This window comes from Callorhinus ursinus, unplaced genomic scaffold (genome assembly GCF_003265705.2).
Source record: "Callorhinus ursinus isolate GAN/ISIS: 27379988/994484 unplaced genomic scaffold, GSC_fseal_2.0 scaffold1, whole genome shotgun sequence".
Lineage (NCBI taxonomy): Eukaryota > Metazoa > Chordata > Mammalia > Carnivora > Otariidae > Callorhinus > Callorhinus ursinus.
This window is the reverse complement of record NW_027397063.1, coordinates 123,447,103-123,468,360: the sequence shown is the minus strand read 5'-3', so window position 1 is coordinate 123,468,360 and position 21,258 is coordinate 123,447,103. Positions and strand designations below refer to the sequence as shown.

The 21,258-nt window shown below is 34.3% G+C and overlaps 1 protein-coding gene across 5 annotated transcripts in view; it reads left to right on the top strand.

The window, feature by feature from the left end:
* TBC1D5 (TBC1 domain family member 5) overlaps window positions 1–21,258 on the top strand; it is a 581,354-nt gene that overhangs the window by 158,202 nt on the left and 401,894 nt on the right. For 4 of the 5 annotated variants that reach the window (XM_025882739.2, XM_025882764.2, XM_025882715.2 and 1 more), the window contains exon 3: window positions 3,472–3,677. The gene's annotated coding sequence lies outside the window, so the exon portion shown is untranslated. Of the gene's footprint in view, window positions 1–3,471; window positions 3,678–21,258 lie in introns of those variants that run through there. The other variant, XM_073900610.1, reaches the window with a different exon arrangement.

The window sequence follows — 21,258 nt, the reverse complement described above, 5'->3', positions numbered from 1 at the left end:
AGAAGACATCTCCAATGGGTAATCCCATAATATGTCCTATTCTAACTTGGGCTCTTTCTTCCAACAGCTGATCTTCTTCCAGGTTTCTCTATATCAGTGAGTGGAATTGCTATCCAACTTCATCCTCCATAAAATCTAATCTTTCACCAAATTCTTCTGATTGTTTGCTCATAAATCTCTTCTACTTTCTCTTTACCACCATCACTTTAGTCTAAGCTACTGTCATCTCACACTTAACTTCTCCCCTGTACCTTTCTCACTCCTCTACATAATTCAGCCAAATTTGATAAATTTTCAATGTGAAGTTGATTGTTATACTGTATTTAAAACCCTATAGTTATTTTCCCTTTTTGACTTCTGCCCCATTTTGTTTCACATATATTCCTTCTCTAGCTGTGACTGGCCTGTTACTTCTCTTTCTTGACTCTGAATGTGCTTTTCCCTTAATGCTTTTGGACCTTAGTACTTGCTGTGCCTAGGCTATAACATTTCTCATACTTTTCAGATCTTATCTTAAATAGTCTTTCTTTAGGTCTTTGCTGACCTCTGAGCTAAATCAAGTCTCCTATTACAAAGGCTCACCCCTTCCCATATTTTTAATAGCCTTTATCTCTGTTTGCAGTTATATATTTGCATTGTTATTGGATACTCTCTGATTTCCCAAGTAAAATGTAAGTTCTATGAGGGTTGAGAATTTCCGTGTTTACAAAGGCCTAGAACAGTCCTGACAACAGATGAGAAGTAATAAATGACTGACTGAAATATATAATTAGGCAGTTTGATACAAAGTGTTTAATTCTAAAGTGAGGTAAGTGCAGACGGAGTCACAGTGTTGGCATATTAAACATTGGTTTTTAGGAATACTTTAGTATTGTAGCATTTGTTTGATTGGCTTCTAATTTTAGTTTTTCTATTAAAAATAAAGATAAGTAGTGTTTTGAATTAGTACAGATTAAGAGCTTCCAGAAGTTGATTGTACTTGAATGCACTTCAGAATAAAAACTTTCCCCTTTCCTCACGTCTGCACGGGATTTGAAGTTTGAAATTCAGAAACATATAGCTGATTACATACTTCTTGATGCTTACCATATGTAATGTGTTCATGTATGTTAGTTGCCTGAGGCATAACAATTTAAAAATACTACTAAAACTTTTACAAAGACAAGAAATCATAGATTTTATAGCAGGTTTCTCAGATTTTATAAAAATTAAAAAGAAATCAAGAAGATTAATATAATATTGGAATTAAGCTTATATTTGCTTTTTAGTATTTGGACCTTAAGTTACTGTATGACTGTTGTTGGCAGATTGAATGGTTATTGTGGAAACTCTTAAGACTTTAGTATTTTCTTGAAAGTTGGTTTAATACTGTTGTTTACATTTTAAAATTAGTGCTTTCAATAAGATTTTGGTTTCCAACTCTGCTGAATTCTCCCTAGGAGTGCACAACTTCAAAAATAAAGAGGCACAGTCAGCAGAAAAAAGAGGTGGTCTGAGCATTTATGTGTTAAATATGCATGTTAATTAGGAAAAAAATTAGAAAAATATGAAAACAGATGTTACATAAATTATTGCAGTCCCAGGGCAGCAGTAACTTACACACTGACAATAATTTTTATATGTGCAAGTGTATGTCTATTTCTAGATTTCTCAATATTTATGCAATTCCATAGAGAATAACTAGAAAAAGAACCGGTATATCCTTTCAGTGAGACTATGGTAAACATTTTTTCTGCCTACAGATTGCTGAAGAAGTCTAGTTTCATACAGTCTTACTGTACAGATAAACCCTCTGTGTTATCCAGTTCTGCCTTGTAGTCTTTCTTCTCCTTTGGTTTCTGATGGTTATGCCAGTGAGATATTTTATTGGATATATTCTGTTGAAGCAAGAAAGTAAATTACAATCCAAGCAGTATAAGAAATGTAAAATTGACCTGAGTGTAAAGTATGTATTTAGAAACAAAACAAAGTATAACTTTTCAGGACACTGATTATGTTGTCAGTTTTTCTTTGGTTACTGTTCCACACCATGAGGAAATAGCCATCATTCTCTGAATGATACTGGCACAGTAAGTATGACAATATATATTAACTGTTACATAAACACATTTGTCAAGTACACATATCTTGGAATAGTTGAAAGATATTTGAATGTCTTTCATTCTAAAGAGCCATCCATAGAATAAAAATGGTCTGTATTTTTACAAGGGAAAAATGAGAAATAGAGACTTGCTTTATTTTAGTGGTGTAATAATTTTTAGCTCAACCATACAGAAGAAGCATGTGCCTATATTACTGTCCAAGGAGGTGTTGACCATATTTAGGTGTATTTTGCATGTATATTATATAATTTAAAAATGAGTTGTTGTTAGCTTTTCAGGTAAGACTGAAAGTTAAAATAAGGAAATGCTACATCAGAATGTAATCGTTTTCTTTATCAAACAAAGAAAACATGAATTGTATTCAATACAAGAGCACAGAAGTTTCTGTTAATCTGTCTAGAGATCAATGCCACATTCATTTCTATTCTTTAGAACTCATACCGTATTACTTGGTTTTAATAGCATATGATGCTAAAATGTATTTTAAGTAAGTAATTTCTTTTGAGTCTCACTATGTTTTAGTTACATCTATTATCATAATGTTTTTCAGTTCTGTGTTATTTATGTTTCACATTATGTTACCTAATTACTTTTGTCTTTTTGTACATATGCTGAGCCACCAATAAGTTCAAACAGGTTATAGGGAGTAAATTAATACAGAATGAAATCTAGAGGAAAGTGATGATAATGTTTAGTAATTTATTACATTAAGAGATTCTTTACTTAAATTAGATAGCTGTTTAAGAAATTCAGTTTTCATTCTTGCAGATTTCATACAGGTTATATCTATGTCAGATATGATTTTTGGAAGAATATTACTAAAGGTGATATTTTTCTCTTTCTTTATGCAGGAAGGCTGTGGAAATTTTAAATTCACAAATATTTACTTGTTACACCAGTATTCTAATTTTACATTTTATTAATGCTATGGAATCCTTTTCAATGGAATTTTTTTCCATATTTGTTTTCAAATGTTAAATTTCCAATTTTTTTTTAATTTTATGTAATTTCAATACTTGGTATTATTTTCCTATATTAGAATAGTGTGTTCATTATTTGAACACTTTTATGTCATTTCGGTGAAATGAAGTTTAACATGTGATTTGTTTTATATTGAGGTGTTTTGATTTAAAATTTTTTGTATTATAATACTGTTTATTGTAGGTATAATGAAATGATTTCCTTTCTTCCAGTAGTTAAAATAGATGATAGAAAAAGTGATTAGTGAGTAGACTAACAATTATCCTCTAAAAGCCTAAAATAATATGTCATAAATTTTTTCAGCTTTCCTTTTTCATTGTTTGCTTTGGTTTAGGGTTCCTTCTGGGATAGGAATGTTTGAAGCTATTTTATTTATTTATTTTTCTAGGTATTTGCTTTTTTGCCAGCAGCTCAGTTGAGGGAAGACTCAGCTGATCTCTATTTCTTCATTCTTCTTTGCTTCCTATTTGCCAATCAAGACTTGTATTTGGAGAACTGTTTTGTACTGAGTCTGAAGTCATCTTTGACCTGTAACAAGAGCATGCATTTTCAAGTGTCAGTTAGATTTGTGGATCAGTAAAGGTCTCCTGAAAGGTAAGCATATATTTATGCAAAATGTACATTCAAAAATTGGATACCATCAATACCTGCCTGAGTCTCTTTGGGCTACTCTTAACAAAAATATAGTAGACTTGGTGACTTATAAACAACAGAAATTTATTTCTCATAGTTCTGGTGACTGGTAAGTCCAAGATAAAGGTGCCAGTGCTTGATTCATAGACCACCATCTTCTTTATGTGTGTTCACGTGGTAGAAGGAATGAGAAAGTTCTCTGGGGTCCTCTTATAAGGACACTAATCCCATTCATAAGGACTCCACCCTCATGACCTAATCACCTCCTAACAGCCTCACTTGAATACCATTACATTGGGAATTAAGATTTGAGCATATGCATTTTGGGGGGACAAAAACATTTATCTGTAACAATATTCTTATATAGTAATGTGTTTTGTAGATTCATGTATAAAAAGTGTGAGTGTGAGAGAGAGAGTGTTTATACATACTGCCATATTTAGATTGTAGGCTTCAGGGAATGATGTTGTTCTCTAATAGTTACTCAGAGTTCCCTGATCAGTTTCTTTCCACTTTTTATATCTAGTCACCAGTTTCCAATCTTTTCCTAATTGTTTTCCTTCTCATTTAACACCCCTTGGGGGGGTGGGGGGGACTTAAGAATGTTTTCCTGCTGGGAGACTTGTAGCACTTTCCCTATAGAATGCTTTTTGTATCCGTATCTGTCTCTTCCCCCTTTGGCACCCGCCTGCCTTCACTGAATTAAAGGAGTAGCAGAAGTAGAATTATTGAATTTGGAGTTGAAGATATATCAGATAGGCATTCACATTTTTTTTTAACCACAACCCATTGTAAGAAATAAATTTTACATTCGTGAGCCATTTTCCACAGGTATAAGTATACCAATGAAACTGAAATAAAAGTTGAAATAGTTTTAACCCTGACTGGAATGTGTGCTGTGCTCTATTCTATTCTAATTTTTGCTATTTCATTTAATACATGCTCCTTCCTATAACTGAATTTGTTTCACTATCTAATAATGGATTGCCTTTGCAGTTTTGAAATCCGTACTTTAGATCACTTTATGTTTGTTCATGATTGACTCAGGAAGTAAATGGAATCAGATAGTTTGTTTTCCATCTCATTCAAGCTGCCATTTCTCTTGTCTTCTCCATGCTTCTCATCTCTCTCTATATTCACTACAAGCTATCAAATGATGTGGTCAAAGAGCTGAGTAACTACTGGGAAATACCAGAACACTTAACTTGGTTCCTCTATAGTATATGAGAACACAGGTACAAATGGTCAAATCTCAAAATTTGAAAAGGGATAAATCTTTGATAGAATCATCCCTTTATAGTAAAGTGTATATTTCTTTATTCTCCTCTTGCTCGTTCTGTGTAAATTATATGTGCAGGATGTTGTCCTCAAACCATTCCTTGTTTAAAACATTTTTAACTTGTTTTAAGTCCTATATACCAGTTAGAATAACTCAGATCCTTTCCCAGAGTGGTCTCTTCTAGTATGCATTCCCATCATATTTAACATTTTTATCCTTTAAAAAATTGCAAGCATTTTTTTTTATTATAAAAATTGTGGTAGAATGGTTGGCATATATAGAAAAGTAAAAAGATGATAAAATTTATCCCTAGTCAAATGCAGCAAAAGGAGTTCTAAAAGGGAAGTTCATAATAGTGATAAATGCATACAGTAAGAAAAAAGAAAGAGCTCAAATAAACAACCTAACTATATACCTAAAGGAACTAGAAAAAGAAGAACCAGCTAAACATGAAATTAGAAGAAAGGAAACAACAAAGAACAAAAATAAAGGAAATAGTGACTAAAAAGACAAGAGAAGATACCAATGAAACTAAGAGCTGTATTTTTCTTTTTTTTTAATTTAAAAAATTTATTCAGAGAGAGTGCACACGTGCGTGTGAGTGGGGGGAGGTGCAGGAGAGAACCCCCAAACAGACTCCTCACTGAGTGTGGAACCTGATGCAGGGCTTGATCCCACTACTCAAGAGATCACCTGAGCCGAACCAAGAGTTGGATGCCCAACCAACTGAGCCACCCAGGCGCTGCAAGAACTGTTGTTTTTTGTTTTTTGTTTTTTTTTCCCAAAACTTTAGCTAGATGTACAAAAACAAGAGGACTCAAAAAAATGAAATTAGAAACTACAGAGGACATTTTACAACTGACAACACAGAAATACAAAGATCATAGGAGACTACCATGAACAATTATACACCAACAAATTAGACAACCCAGAAGAAATTCCTGGAAACATACAACTTACCAAGACTGAATCATGTGAAATAGAAAATTTGAACAGACCAATCACTAGTAAGGAGATTCAATAAGTAATGGAAAACCTCCCAAGAGCATCTTGGCTCCTTCCACAGTTTGGCTGTTGTGAACATTGCTGCTATGAACATTGGGGTGCATGTGCCCTTTCATTTCACTACATCTGTATCTTTGGGGCAAATACCTCGTAGTGCAATTGCTGGGTCGTAGGGTAGCTCTATTTTTAACATCTTGGGGAACCTCCATACTGTTTTTCAGAGTGGCTGTACCAGCTCACAGGCATGTGTTGTGATGAGCACTGGGTGTTATATGCAACTAATGAATCATTGAACACTACATCAAAAACTTACAGTGGCCAATAGAAAGAAAGAAAGAGAGGAAGGGTGGGGGAGATGAGGACAGATGAGGGGAGATGAGGGGAGACAAGACCTCCCAAGAAAGAAAAGTCCAGGACCAGATGGCTTAATAGGTGAATTCTGCCAAACATTTAAAGTAGAATTATTGCCAGTCCTTTTCACACTCTTCCAAAAAATAGAAGAGGCAATACAGTTCACCCTTAAACAACATGGGTTTGAACTGGTGTGGATCCAGTTATATGTGGGTATTTTTTTTTATATAGTATGGTACTATACATATGTTTTATCTTCCTTATGAGCTTCTTAATAACATTTTCTTAGTTCATTGTAAAAATACAGTATCTAATACATATAAAATACAAAATATGTCTTAGTTGACTGTTTATGTTATTGGTAAGGCTTCTAGTCAGTAGTATGTTATTAGTAGTGAAGTGTTTGGGGGGGGGTCACAAGTTATGAATGGATTTTCACTGAATGAAGTGCCAGTGTCTCTAATCTCCACATTGTTTAAGAGTCAACTGTATTTCCAAAGCCATTTTATGAGGCCAGCATTACCCTGACACCAAAACTGGGTAAGGATGCTACAAGAGAAGAAAATTACAGGCCAGCATCCCTGATAAAGACAAATGCAAAAATCATCCACAAACTGAACGGAAATGAATTCAACAGTATCTTAAAAGGGTCAAATACCATGATCAAGTGGGATTTGTTCCAGGGAATCAAGGATGGTTCAACATCCACAAGTTAGTCAACATGATATGCCACTTAATAAAATGAAGGATAGAAATCATATGATAATCTCAACAGATGCAGAAAAAGCATTTGACAAAGTTCAACATTTTTTGTGATAAAAACTGACAACAAAATGGGTATAGAAGGAATATACTTCAACATGATAGGGCAATATATGACAAGTCCACAGCTTACATCATGCTGAATGTTGTAAAGCTTAAAGCCTATCTTCTAAGATCAGGAATAAGACAGGAATGCCCAAACTTGCCTTTTTTTTTTTTTTCCCCTTCCCAGGACCTAACTGTTCTTTATGTGGACTACTCATCAGAGTTATTTTTGTAGTGAGCAATTATGATGAAGGAGGTAATGTTCCCTATATACAAAGAGCGGATCTCACCATTTTTATTTGACCTAGAACTGGAAATCATGGTGAGAGCAATCAGGCAAGAAAAAGAAATAAAAAGCATTCACATCAGAAAGGAAGGTGTAAAACTGTATTTGCAGAGATATTTATAGAAAACCTTAAAGACTTCTGGGCACCTGGGTGGCTCAGTTGGTTAAGCGACTGCCTTCGGCTCAGGTCATGATCCTGGAGTCCCGGGATCGAGTCCCACATCGGGCTCCCTGCTCAGCAGGGAGTCTGCTTCTCCCTCTGACCCTCTTCCCTCTCATGCTCTCTATCTCTCATTCTCTCTCTCTAATAAATAAATAAAATCTTTAAAAAAAAAAAAAAGAAAAAGAAAACCTTAAAGACTTCTGAAAAAAAAAACTGTTAGAACTAATAAATGAATTCAGTAAAATTGCAGGATAAAAAATCAATATACAAAAATGTGTTGTATTTCTGTAAACTAGCAATGAACTATCAGAAAGCAAATGTAAGAGAACAGCCCCATTTACAATTGCATCAAAAAGAATAAAATGCCTAGGAATAAATCAGTACACTGAAAACTATGACATTGATGAAAGAAATTGAAGACGGCACAAATAAATGGATCGATACTCCGTGCTCGTGGCTTGGAAGAATTAATATGTTAAAATATCCATACCATTCAGAGCTATCTACAGATTCAATTAAATCTCTATCAAAAGTCCATTGGCATTTTTCTTAGAAATCAAACATACAATCCTAAAATTTGTATGGAACCACAAAAGACCCGAAATAGTCAAAACAACCTTGAGAAAGAACAAAGTTGAAGGCATTACACTTCTGAATTTAAAATTATATCACAGAGCTTTAGGAATCTCAACTGTATGGTATTGGCATGAAAACAGACACATAGAGCCCAGAAACAAACCCACACATATATGGTCAATTAATTTTTGACAGAGGAGCCAAGAATAGACACTGGGAAAGGATAGTTTCTTTAGTAATGTTGTGAGAAATTGGATCCCTATCTTATACCATATAGAAAAATCAACTTTAAATGGCCTAAAGACTTAAAAATCTAGAGGCAAACAAGGGTAAGCTGCTTGAAATTGGTCCTGGTGATAATTATTTGAATTTGACACCAAAAGCAAAGGGAAGAAAAGGAAAAATCAAGTTAGAGTACATTGAGGGGCGCCTGGGTGGCTCAGTCGTTAAGCATCTGCCTTTGGCTCAGGTCATGATCCCGGGGTCCTGGGATCGAGCTCCGCATCGGGCTCCCTGCTCTATGGGAAGCCTGCTTCTCCCTCTCCCACTCCCCCTGCTTGTGTTCCCTCCCTCACTGTCTCTCTCTCTCTGTCAAATAAATAAAACCTTAAAAAAAAAAAAAATACCTTGAACTAAAAGCCTACTGAGCAGCAAAGGAAACTATCAACAAAAATGAGAAGACAATCTACCAAATAAGGGCAAATATTTGCAAATTATATATCATATAAGGGGTTAATATTCAAAATACACAGAGAACTCTCACAACTCAATGGCAAAAAACACAACCAATTTGATTAAAAAATAGGCATAATAACTGAATAGACATTTTTCTAAAGAAGACATACAAATAACCAAGAGCTACATTAAAAGGTGCCCAACATCACTAATCATCAGGGAAATGCAAATCAAAACCACAGTAAAATCTCACCTCACACCTCTTAAAATGTCATCAAAAAGATAGATAACAAGTGTTGCTGAGGATCTGGAGAAAAGGGACCCCTTGTTCACTGTTGGTGGGAATGTAGATTGGTGTAGCCGCTATGAAAACAGTATAGAGTTCCTCCAGAAATTACAAATAGAACTACCTTAACATCCAGCAGTTTGACTTCTGGGTATATATCCAATAGGGTATTGACGTGATATCTGCTCTTACGTGTTCATTGCAGTATTATTTACAGTAGCCAAGATTTGGAAACAACTTAAGTGTCTACTAGTAGATGAATGGATAAAGAAGATGTGCTGTGTGTATGTATCTACACACACACACAGTAGAGTATTCATATATACAATGGAGTATTATTCAGACTTGAGAAAGAAGGCATTCCAGCCATTTGTGACTACATAGGTAGACTTTGAGTGCATTATGCCCAGTGAAATAAGGCAGACAGAGAAAGACAAATACTGCCTAGTATCACTTACATGTAGAGTTTATAAAATAAGGGGAAAAAAGTCAGACCATAGAAACAAAGAGTGGAAAAGTAGTTGCCATAGGCTGGGGGGTGGGTGAAGAAAATAAGGATAGGTTGGTAAAGAGGTACAAACTTTTAGCTATAAGATGAAGAAAATCTAATGTATAACTTAGTGACTATAGTTGATATCACTGTATTACAGAAGTGAAATTTGCCAAGAAATTAGAAATTTAATGTTTCACTAAAAAAAAAAGTATGTGCAGTGATGGATGTGTTAATTCCATTAATCCAGTTAATTTATCAATTAATCATTTCACAATGTATATGTACATCGTATCATGGTGTACACTTTGAATATCTTACAGTTTTATTACATTATATTGAGGTCAGTTGTACCTAAATACAGCTGAACAAAACTTAAAAATATAAAAAAGAAACCAAAAAAAATGCCTACTCCTGTAATATGGAGATGTACTGATCTAACATTTTAAAAATACAACTTTTTTTTTTTACTTGAACTTAAGAGAGGAAATAACAAAACTGAAATGGAACTTAAATAAGTGAACTTTAGATAAATATATTTTCAAAACCAAAAATATTTGTTCCTAAGAGCCTTCCAATATTAAAGAAGACTATGGAAATCTTTAAATACTTTGATAATAAGAAAATCGGTAAAGACTCCTCTAAAAGCAACATATCTTTTTATTTTAAAATCATTTTCTTAAATCATTTCTTGAGGTAAAACTCACATAACATAAAATGGAGTAAACAATAGAATTTAGCATATTCACAGTGGTGTACAACCTCCACCTCTCTGAAGTTCCTCACGTTTCCATCACTCCAAAGTAAAACACCTTACCCTTTTAACAGTTTCTCCTCCTTCTGCCCTTTCCCCAGTCCCAGGTCTGTGTCAACCTGCATTCTGTCTCTATGAATTTATTCTGAATATGTCATATAAATGGAATCCTACAGTGTTGTATGACCTTTAAGTCTGGCTTCTTTCACTTGGCGTAATGTTTTCAAGGTTCATCTATGTTGTAGTTTGTATGAGTACTTCATTACTTTTCATATTCAAATAATACTCCATCATATATATAAACATTTGGTTTGCTTTCACCTTTTGGATATTATGAATAGTGCTTGTGTGAATTCATATTTACATATATTTATTTGAGTACTTGTTTTCAGTTTCTTTAGATATATACCAGGAGTGAAATTGCTGTGTCATATTATAATTCTTTTAAGTTTTTGAGGACTACTCACTTGTTTACCACAGTAGCCTCAGCATTTGATATTCCCACAAGCAATGTATGTAGATTCAGTTTTTTTCACATCTTGCCAACACTTGTTATTTTCCCTTTATTTATGATAATCAGAATGATCATTATGATCTTAAGATCATTGTGAATGCCTTAGAGCCAAGTAATATCATAGAGAAATGATTATATCTAGTATTTCTTATATAGCAATTATATATCAATTCAGAGTATCACTTAATTCTGTGTTCCTTCCAGAATTAACTGACACATGGACATTGTTTTCCAGAATAAAAGATTTCTTACTTTTCTTCATTTTCTCAGAATCATTACTATATTTTATTTCATATTTCTACCATTTTGTGTGTGTGTGTGTGTGTGTATGTATAGTTCTTTGTTTTTGGCCACGGTTTTAAGTTATCATTCTTTTTGTTTAATTCTCATAGGAAAACTATGTCTCTATTATTATGGATAGCACACTACAATTGTACTTCCAGGTTCCTTCATCATAAAATAACATTTTTGTAAGGTTATCTACACTCTTTTTGAAGAAATACCTCACTTATCCTGGACGTTCTATTTTAGTATGAACCAGTGAACCAGAGCTTCCTTGGCCTTTTGCTGAAGTGTCATTCTCAGATTTCTTTTCATTATATTACTAATACTGGATTAGTTCCAGTATTGCTTGTATCTCATTGTCACCTTTATTCTTAGGTATCTTTAAATAAATTTTCAGAAGGTTAAATGGTGAAAGTTGTATTTTCTGAGTTGTGCATATTAGAACTTTTTTTTTTTTTTAGAAAATGTTTTTCTTTTCTCACAGTTGATTGATCAGCTGGGTATATATTTCTAGATTTAAAATAATTTTTCTCAAAACTTTGAATCTTTTGCTCAATTTTTTCTACCATCCCTTATTCCTTCTAAGAAATTTGAAGCTAGTCTCACTGAAAAATGTTCTATGTTATATCACAGTGAAAACAAAATAGAAATTCTTAACTTCATTAAGCTTCAGTTTTAAGGCAGCGAAGTCTACAAGCAGCAAGATAAATAAATATATTAAATATATAGTAGGTTAGATGGTTGTGCTATGAAGGCAAATAAAGTAGTGACTAGAGGATAGAGAGTTCAGATTACAGTAAGAGGGATGGAAATTTTAAATAGGGTGGTCAGGGAAAGTCTCTCAGAAAAGGTAACATTCTAGTAAAAATGAGAGAGGTGAGGAGTGAGCATTTCAAGCAGAGGGAACAAGAGGTGCAAAGGCCCTGATGTTAGAATACTGCTGATGTGTTCAGGAACAAAAGAACGTTCAGTGTGGCTGCAGCAAAGTGAGGGGAGAATAGTAGGGATTAAGTTATAGAGGTGACTGGGAATCTAGGTCTTTTAAGATATGTGTTTAGCTTTTATTTTGAATGATATGGGGAGCCATTGGTGAGTATCATCTTGTTTATAGTTTAAAAGAATTACAGTTAATTTAAAATCCATTAAAATTGATTTTAAGGGAGCAAGGGCAGAAGCAGAGAGGTCATGTAGAAAGTTAGAGATGAGAGATGATTGTGGTTTGACCAGGATTTGCTGATGGATTAGATTTGAATTATGAGAGGGAGAAAGAGAGGAGTTAAGAATGACTCTAGTAATGCTTTGTTCTGAATAATAGGAAAGATAGAGTTTCATTTGATAAAGAAGGGAAAGATTATGCAAAATGTACATGAGGGGGAGAAGGCTAGGAATTTGGTTTTGAACATGCTGAGTTAGAGATGTTCATTAGATATCAAGTGGAAAGGTCAAGGAGACAGATAGACTGGTCCAGAGTTAAGGTGAGAGGTCTGAGATAAAGGAGGTAAACCATGGAAATCGTTAGTTGTAGGTGGTATTTTTAAAGGGGTAATATTGATGTAATCCAGTAAATATAGCTAGAGGCAATTGAAGGTCTTAGCTTTGGAGTACTCTAAGTAACAGGGTTAGGGAAAGTAGAAGTAGTAGAGAAGGCCAGGGACCGAAAACCCAGTGAGGTAAGAGGAAACTTAAATTTGGCTTTCAGAAAATCTGAAAGCTAATGAACCTAAATCGTGTAAATATTTCAAGGAAGAAGAATGATCATCTGTGACATGTTGCTGAAAGGTGAAGTTACGGATGAATTGTGAATTGACTGTTGGATTTAGCAATGAGAAGTCATTGGTGACTTTGAGAAGAATAGTTTTAGTAAAGGACAAAATCTGACTGGAGTGGGTTTAAGGGAGAGTGGAAGGAGAAACATGGCAGCTTAATAGGGAAGTTGAAGTTAAAGGATTTTTTTTTTTAAAGTAGAGAAGTAGTATACATCAGTCGGTATTAAGATTTCTTCAGTGAAGAGGAATAACTGATGATACAAGAAAATGGAGAATGGCTGAAGCAATATGTACAAGTGGAGAGAGAGGTTGGGCTTAGATAAGAGCATAGTTGGTCTATCCTTAATAATAGAAAGGAAGGCAGAGATACATGCATGCACAGATCCATGTTTAAAAATCTTCAGTCAAGCTTTGTACTACTTTCAGGGTATGTGGCATACAAGAAGCATCATGGTAGCTAGTTGCTTCCCACTTCTTCAGGATTGTTTTATTCTGTTAATTCACTCCTTTGTGCTTTTTGTGTTAGCACTGTAAATGAGTGGTGGTTTCCAGTTTAGGAATTTCGTGTTAAAAATTTTTTTGTTGTTAATGGAATTAAGACCTACAGCAGGCATTTATGAGTGACACACCTCTTGAAGTTTTTGAAACTTGATATTTATATAAATATTTCTATAGTGTGTCCTTGAGAGCCATCAAGCTACAATAAGATCAGAATCAGAGCCATTAACTCCTTTCTCATACTAGCCTTAGGGAGCTTATGGTTCAAATACACTTATCAGAAAAGTGATAAATTGCTTCATGTCCTAGATTGTTTGAACCAAGAGTGAAACCATGAATGTAAAAGTCCATGAATGCCAAGGGTCTGTTGTGTTCCTTACGACTCATATTTCTCCTAGTTACTGCAGCCTAGGAGTATAGTCAATGAATATGGGATACAGTAATAGCATCATTTTAGTGTTTTCTTTCTGGTATAGTATGACTTCTCGGATCACTACGTGTGTTTCTGAGTTGCATAATGTTCTTCCTACCTATTCTTTACAAAGTTCCCAGCTCTCTGTGGTGATGAAACTCCCCCTCTGGCTATAGATATTGCTCATGGTGTCTTGTGACATGATTTAAGCATCTTGTTCACTGTGCTCAAATACTGTTGAGCTTAATTTAGTAAGGATAACAGGTGGGACAGGAGCAATTCTAAAATCAAAAAACTGAGCAGCCTTGTGCTTATGATTCCCCATAGCACATAGGTGCTACAGACCCTACCTTCTCCTAAAACCTGGCACAGGTTCCTTGATCACTGGGCTGGAAAACATTTTGAGTAATATCACCTATATATTCATAAGTCCGCTTGTGCACTTAGGACACATCTACTGAGAGTCAGGATATTTGGTATAGTAGCAATTTACTTAGTACTCTGTCTTTGGGAGCCTACTATTTATGGATGTAATAGAAATAAGATGACTTGTGCTTCTTGAAACTTTATTTTGATTACCTCTAAATGTAGGTTGTAGCTTATTGCCTTACCTTTTAGGCAAGAGTAAAAGTTCTCTCATTTTCTTTTGGTGTGTACCCACATCACATCATTGTCTAACATGGGAAATGTATCTGTTATTTTGTGGTAAGGCTACCAGTACTTCATGGGTTGACTCTGAGAAGATACTTCAGGGAATTCTTCTTTTCATAGGTGAACAGTTTAATGTGTCATAGACTACTCCTTCATCATATTCTTAGTTGATTCCCTGTTATATAACTTTATCATTTAACATCACTTAATGTATCTCCTTCCCTGGGCTTCATATATACATTTGTTCAGTGGGTTGCCATTTTGTCACCTGGGACTTGGTTTCTGTGTTTAGGTTACTGACGTAAACCATTTGCAGTGACTTTCCCTTTACAAGCACAAAATTTTATGCAAAAATCCCAGCTATCTCATTCTGACACAGTTGTGTTCCTTTGCAAGCTAATAGTGATGTCCATCCTCAAACCTCTAATTCCATCCTAATAGTTTTTCTAAGTTAAACAAGATGAACCATTATCTCTGTGAGGTTTTATGCTAGTGGCATATTTTGAGTAACACATAAAGATGGTTCTTAAATCCTATTCATTGAATAAAAAAACTTTGGAGAAGATATTTGGGAATGTTAGGGAGGTCAAAGGTAATTCTCTGTTAAAAGACTCTAAAATGTCATCAACTTTGAGAGTAGAACCAATCTGAATTCATCTATTCATTTGATCAACAGATATTTATTAACTGTTTACTCTATGGCAGGTACTCAGCTAACTTAAATAAATATATCATTTTAAGATGTCTTTCTTTTTAAATTGGATGATGTAAGGAACAATTTTCTTTTTTCTTTTTTGCTAAGTTTATTGTGAATTTTTTTAGGTTTTCGATATACATGCACTGCACATAACTCTCACCTTTCAGTAGTGGAGAAACAGCCAATTCTAGATAAAACTGAAGTGTGGAAAATACAGAATCTGTTTCACATTCTCTTTCTCTTACTCATTTTTACAGAGATTTAATGGACAGTGAAATTGACCAACAGTTTCAGCTCTACTTCCTTGCAGTTCTGCTAGTCTTTTCTGGTACCTAGTAGGCCTGAAAGAAGCATCATGAATTGGAAGGGAGAAGTTATATGAACACATAATCAGACAAATAGACAGCGAATCCTTTATAATTGAGAGGTGACTGTATTTCTACTTTACATAGAAATTTGAAGTTTTTACTTTAGGTATTCCCATTTAGGAATACTTTGTAGTTTGTGAACAGCTGACTCATTTAAAGAGGATTTTAAAGAAAACTTTAATTTGTAATTATTGGACCATTATGAAACTAACATTTGTTGTTGAGACAAAATAAGGTTTTAGTTATTAGAAATGTGTTCAGAATTTTATAAATGACATGAACTAATTTTGCCTCAACTTAACAGTTACTTAATTTTTTCATCATCTAGTGAAATATTGGCTGGATATTTTGAAAGCCTAAATTACTTGGAATGTATTTGAAACCTCTCTTATGTACTTCTGTTCAAAATGTTACTTATTTTTGGATCATTTCTAGTATAGGCTTAAAGTTTGGAGTTTTACATTTACAGTCTTATAAAGACATAAATATATTTATGTTAGTTCTATGGAACTAAATAATTTTATACACATAATTGTCATTCAACTGTAGCTGTCTGGAATGAAATTTCTGGAAATAGGCAGCCATTTTCCATATGAAATAATCATTTAAAAGTGTTTTTCATCTAATAGCATGTATTTTAATTTTTATAAAGAGCACAGAGCAATTGAAGTATTTAGCTAAGGGAGATTATCAGCTCAAGTTCAATAATATGTTGGTTTGACATTATTAAACTGAGGATATTTTATAATTAAAAAAATACTTTCATTATTACTTTTATAAAATACATGTGCTTTTGTTATATCTTATGTGTTAATCTAATTTCCTATTGTAGTTACCGATTGAAAGTGAATTGTGTACCAGTGGGGTTCTAAAACCTTGACGTTATTTTAATCTGATAACAAATGAGTTTAAGTTCATGTTCTTTCAGTTGTTGGCAACAAATCTAAACCTGCATTTTTTTGGATTTATGAGGATAAGTCCTGCTTTGGCAATCTTGTAGATCCTCCAGAGAATAGTTAAACAGTGATTAATCATTGTTTCTTCACTGAGTGTGCAGAAAAGAATGGAAAAGCTGCATTTCACACTTCTGAAGCAATTAATCCCCATGATCTTAGCCAGGTTTGTCTTGTAGATAAGTCGGGATACAAAACGGTACCTAATTTATCAATGTATGCATGCCATAAAGTATAAAACACACAATTTATTTCATATCATTTATAGTCAAATGTAAAAAAAGAGTGACTTTGCCATATCCAAGAGTGTTTCCTACATTACCTTCATATAAACTAAGTACCAGAGATTACAATGGGATTCCTGTTTATTGTGCACATCTGGTGCAGTCACTATGCATTTTCTCATTCACTTGCTGGCATTTTTAGTGATTGTGGCATAAATCACCTTGCTAATCAGAAACATAAGTGACGGGAAGTCATCTCCCTTTTTTGAACAATGGGAAAAAACATATGGCTTCTCAGACAGGACTTGGCTGTTATACTATTTATGTGGCATTATATTCTGTATTTAGAATTTCATATTAATTGCAGTGGTTTGATTGAAGGCATGGAATACCCAGGGTTTGGTGTCAAATTATTTGTTTTGTACCATTTCCGTAACAAATAAACAGAAGAAGGTAAAATTAACTGCCTTGCATAAAAAAATTTTTTTTAATAAAATCTACTTTGGGAAGAGTTTTTAAGATTAAGATGAATTAAAGAATATATATATTTTAAAATGTTTGTGTGGATGTTTCTATAGATGCATAGATACAGTAATTCTAAGTTAGTTTTTAATTACCTATTTGAAAACACTGCTTGGATTAGAGTAAAAATTACTGTACTCTAAGTGCTAAACTGTAACTGACATTAGTTTGCTTTTCTAGTAGCAGTATTTCAAGATGAGTTACATTTTTAATGAATTATTGGTTATTAGTTGGAACCACTTCTGCATATACTACAACTAAAAGTAAAAGATGAAGTAAAACTTTGTAAAATGTGAGAAATTTATATGTGCAGACTTCAGAAACTACCCTTAGTGAATTTCCTGCTGTTTGTTCTAGAATGCTTGCTGTAGATTTGACGGCATTTTTCTTTTTCCTCAATAGTCACTTAATTCTCAAAAGGTAGTGAGTATAATGGCCTTTCATCCTTACTTGGCTTTGTAATACTTAACTTCTTATCACTTACCACTTTCCATTTTCTTACTCTTGGGTAGCAAGGAAGGATTTATTTTGAATGTGTAAATTTCAAATGAAAATTTATTTGTTCAGAGAACCTTATGTCTTTTACAGTTTTGTTTTCTATATTACATGTGACAATAAATTAGTGAGGCGAATTTTTTAACAAATATATCAGAGCCTATTTATTCAAATGTGTGTTATTTCCTTTGAAGTAGTTCCCTTGGGAAGATGTATACATAATCCATTAATCAAAGTATTTTAGGAGTGCCTCTTTTTGAATTTTCTTCAGTGGAATTGATGTATAGCTGCCCAAAACAGATACTTTGCGGGAAGATAAGATTCATTTTGTGTATATATGTGCTAGTATTTTTGTTTAAAAAAAAAAAAAATCAATCAATCATAATAGCTTGTACCGCAGCCTGTATATATATATATATTGTAGATAATTGGACACTATGAATAGAAATAGTTTTGAAAAACTGCCTGAATTTTAAATGAATGGTCATACTTACCCATTTTGTTTTAGACATCTTTTATGATATTGTCTGAAGGACCACCTGCAGTAGGAACCCACAAATTGAATAAATGCAACCTAAGGAGAGACTTTTTTTTTTCCCTGTTGTTCTTATTTAAAAAATGCCACCAGGAAGATTCTCTAAGGTAAAGTGTGCTATTTAAAAAAATATATATTTACCATTGAATTGAGACCTTTTAGATTAAAATTATTCAGTCCTCAAAAATTACCTGAAATCTACAGCATACTGCCTCAATCCTTGTCCATTTTTATTTCCTTCCTGCCTTTAAAACCTCTTCCTCCTCATTCCCGGTTTTTTTTGTTTGTTTGTTTGTTTGTTTGTTTTTTAAGATTAAGATGTAGTTGTTGTAAAGAACAATTTTAAAGTCATGCAGTTTTAAACACATACAGGTTTCCTTTTTTTCTTCACCAAAATATAAAAATTCTAGGAGGATAGAAAATATGCAATTTATGACATGGCTAAAAGTATCGAAATAAATGAGGAAAAATAAAGAGTTCTATTTTTAGTGAGTGAACACTTTGGAATTTGTTAGTAATGGAGCTTTGAAGAAAATTTTCTTATATAAAGTGCTTGATGGGAAAAATATATTAACCTAAAGCATTTGCTTACTTATCATGTGTTTAAAGCCAGGAATTTAATTTCTAAATGTATGTCCTTTTTTTAATAGAATTGAACTACCAGTAATGTTGATATTTATTGCACATTTTGTCTAAAATTTGCTTTTATTTTCAGAGATTTGAATTATTATCTTTTTCCTCTAGTCCATTCTTTTTCTCATTTATATTCATACTTTGTTGGTACATACTACCCTCTAAAGTAGATTCTGAATTGCGTGTAGAATTTGCAGGAAAAGCTTTTGTTCTTTCCTGTGTTCTCATGGCATAAAGAAGGAATCCTCCCATAGTAGGGATAAACTTACTGGTAATTTGTAGCCAGGAGGATTATTGCTTACAGTCCCTCTCTCTAGCCATCCCTTTCCTACCTTGTGTTTGTCTGGAAGTGCCTTTAGGAATGTTGACAGAGGCAGAATGAATGCCTTCTGCTAGAAGTGCTGTGGGTAGGTGGTGTGACACCGTTGTGTCACACTAAAATTCAGATAAAAATGTTAATTTGTGAACTATTTCCCAAAAGAGAGGCTATTATTTCTGAGTGGGAAAGCTGCTTTGAGTGACATATATAATTCAGAAATTTTAATGTGAAATTTTTAATGGAGTATATTAAGTCTGAGAAACATGGAATATCCCTTCTTCCTCCATGTTTAAATAGTTTTGGTTTTTGTTGTTGTTTGTTTTAGTGTTTAAGACTCTTCTGGATAGAATATTCCCAATGTGGACCTCAATTTTGTCTACTATAGGGGTTCAGCCATATATGGGGTATGGTGACCAGCAGGAATGGTCTGCTGATACAATGTGAAGGAACAAATGCGATTTTTTTTTTTAAAGGAAAATTAAAGAATAAAGAGCCAGACCTGGTAATACAGTATTAGTTGTCACAGAGGAAGCATTTCTGAATTCAACCTGGGGTCTGTTTTGTTTTGTTTTCTGGTCTAGAGCTCTTAGGCCTTATGTCAGAGACCTGTGGAGCTAGAAGGGTGGGTGGGCTGTAAGAAAAAAATAATTAGAACAGGAAGATAAGGAGAAATACTGTAAGATGCTTGGGGACAAGCAATACTGCTCTTGTACACTCTAAGCTCAGAGACCTAAGAAAGAAGAAAGGCATTCTTCCTCCTCTGTTGCCACAATCCACAGAGTCATTGGCATTTGACAGACTGCATTGTGCAGCAGTGTTAGAAAGGTGTGGGTGACAGCAGTGCTACTGGACAGAGCAGTAGTTAGAGCAGAAGGGATGCAGGGCTCTGGGAGAGTGGGTGTATGCTGAAGAAGCTACAGTGGTCTCTGTCAGTGACAGTGGCGACCGATAATCAACAGTCCAGAGCAAAAGCAATAACCTGGATGGAGGGAACAGATGGGGCCAACCCAAAGTCATTTTGGAGGGAATGGAGCCAGCAGACCTCAATACCACACAGAGAGGCACAAAGAGTGGTGAGATGATAATGTGCCATGGTAAGTGACTGCTAGCTGACTGGTTTTGCTTGTGAATACATAGGAGATACTTCAGGATGACTACTCAAAATGTTCTGGGGGACAGCTTATAGGGGTCTGGCACCCTGCACTGTGGGTTAGTAAAGTTCTCTAGAGAAATAGACCCAATAGGAGATATACATATAAAACAGATACTGGCTCATGTGGTTGTGGAAGCTAAGAAGTCCCACAGTTATGCCCTCTGTAAGCCACAGAACCAGGAAAGCCTGTGGTGCAGTTTATTGAGTCTGAAGGCCTGAAAATTGGGGTGACAAAGGTGGGGACAAGGGAGATCATCAAGTCCTCGTCTGAGTCTAAGTATCTCAGCTGAAGCTGAGACAGTGAATTTGCCCTTCCTTCACTTTTTGTTCTGTTCAGGCCCTCACTGTACTGGATGATGCCCGCCCATTTTGGTGAGGGCATCTTCTTTACTCAGTTTGATTCAAATGCTAATGTCTTAGAGACACTCTACCAGACACACCCAGAAATAACGTTTTACTAGCCATCTTAGCACTCCTTAGCCCCATCAATTTGATGTACAATATTAACCATCATAGAGATGAAGGTGAGACCCAGCAAGTATAAATTACATTTATTTTGTAAAATAATTCACAAGTTTATGGAAGTACTAAGGTCTTTTTTTTTAACCTTTCTTTTCTTTCTCTTTTCTTTCCTTATTTCTTTCCTTCTCCCTCCCTCCCCCCCTTTATACCTCCCTCCTCCTTCCTTCCTTCCTTCCTTTCTCTCTTTATTTCTCCCTCTCTCCCTCTCTCTTTCTTTCTGTTTGTCTCTTTCTGTCCCCCTTCCTTCTCCCCCCCCCGTTTTCTGTCTTTCTTTCTTTCTTTTTCTTTTCTTTTCTTTTCTTTCCTTCCTTCCTTCCTTCCTT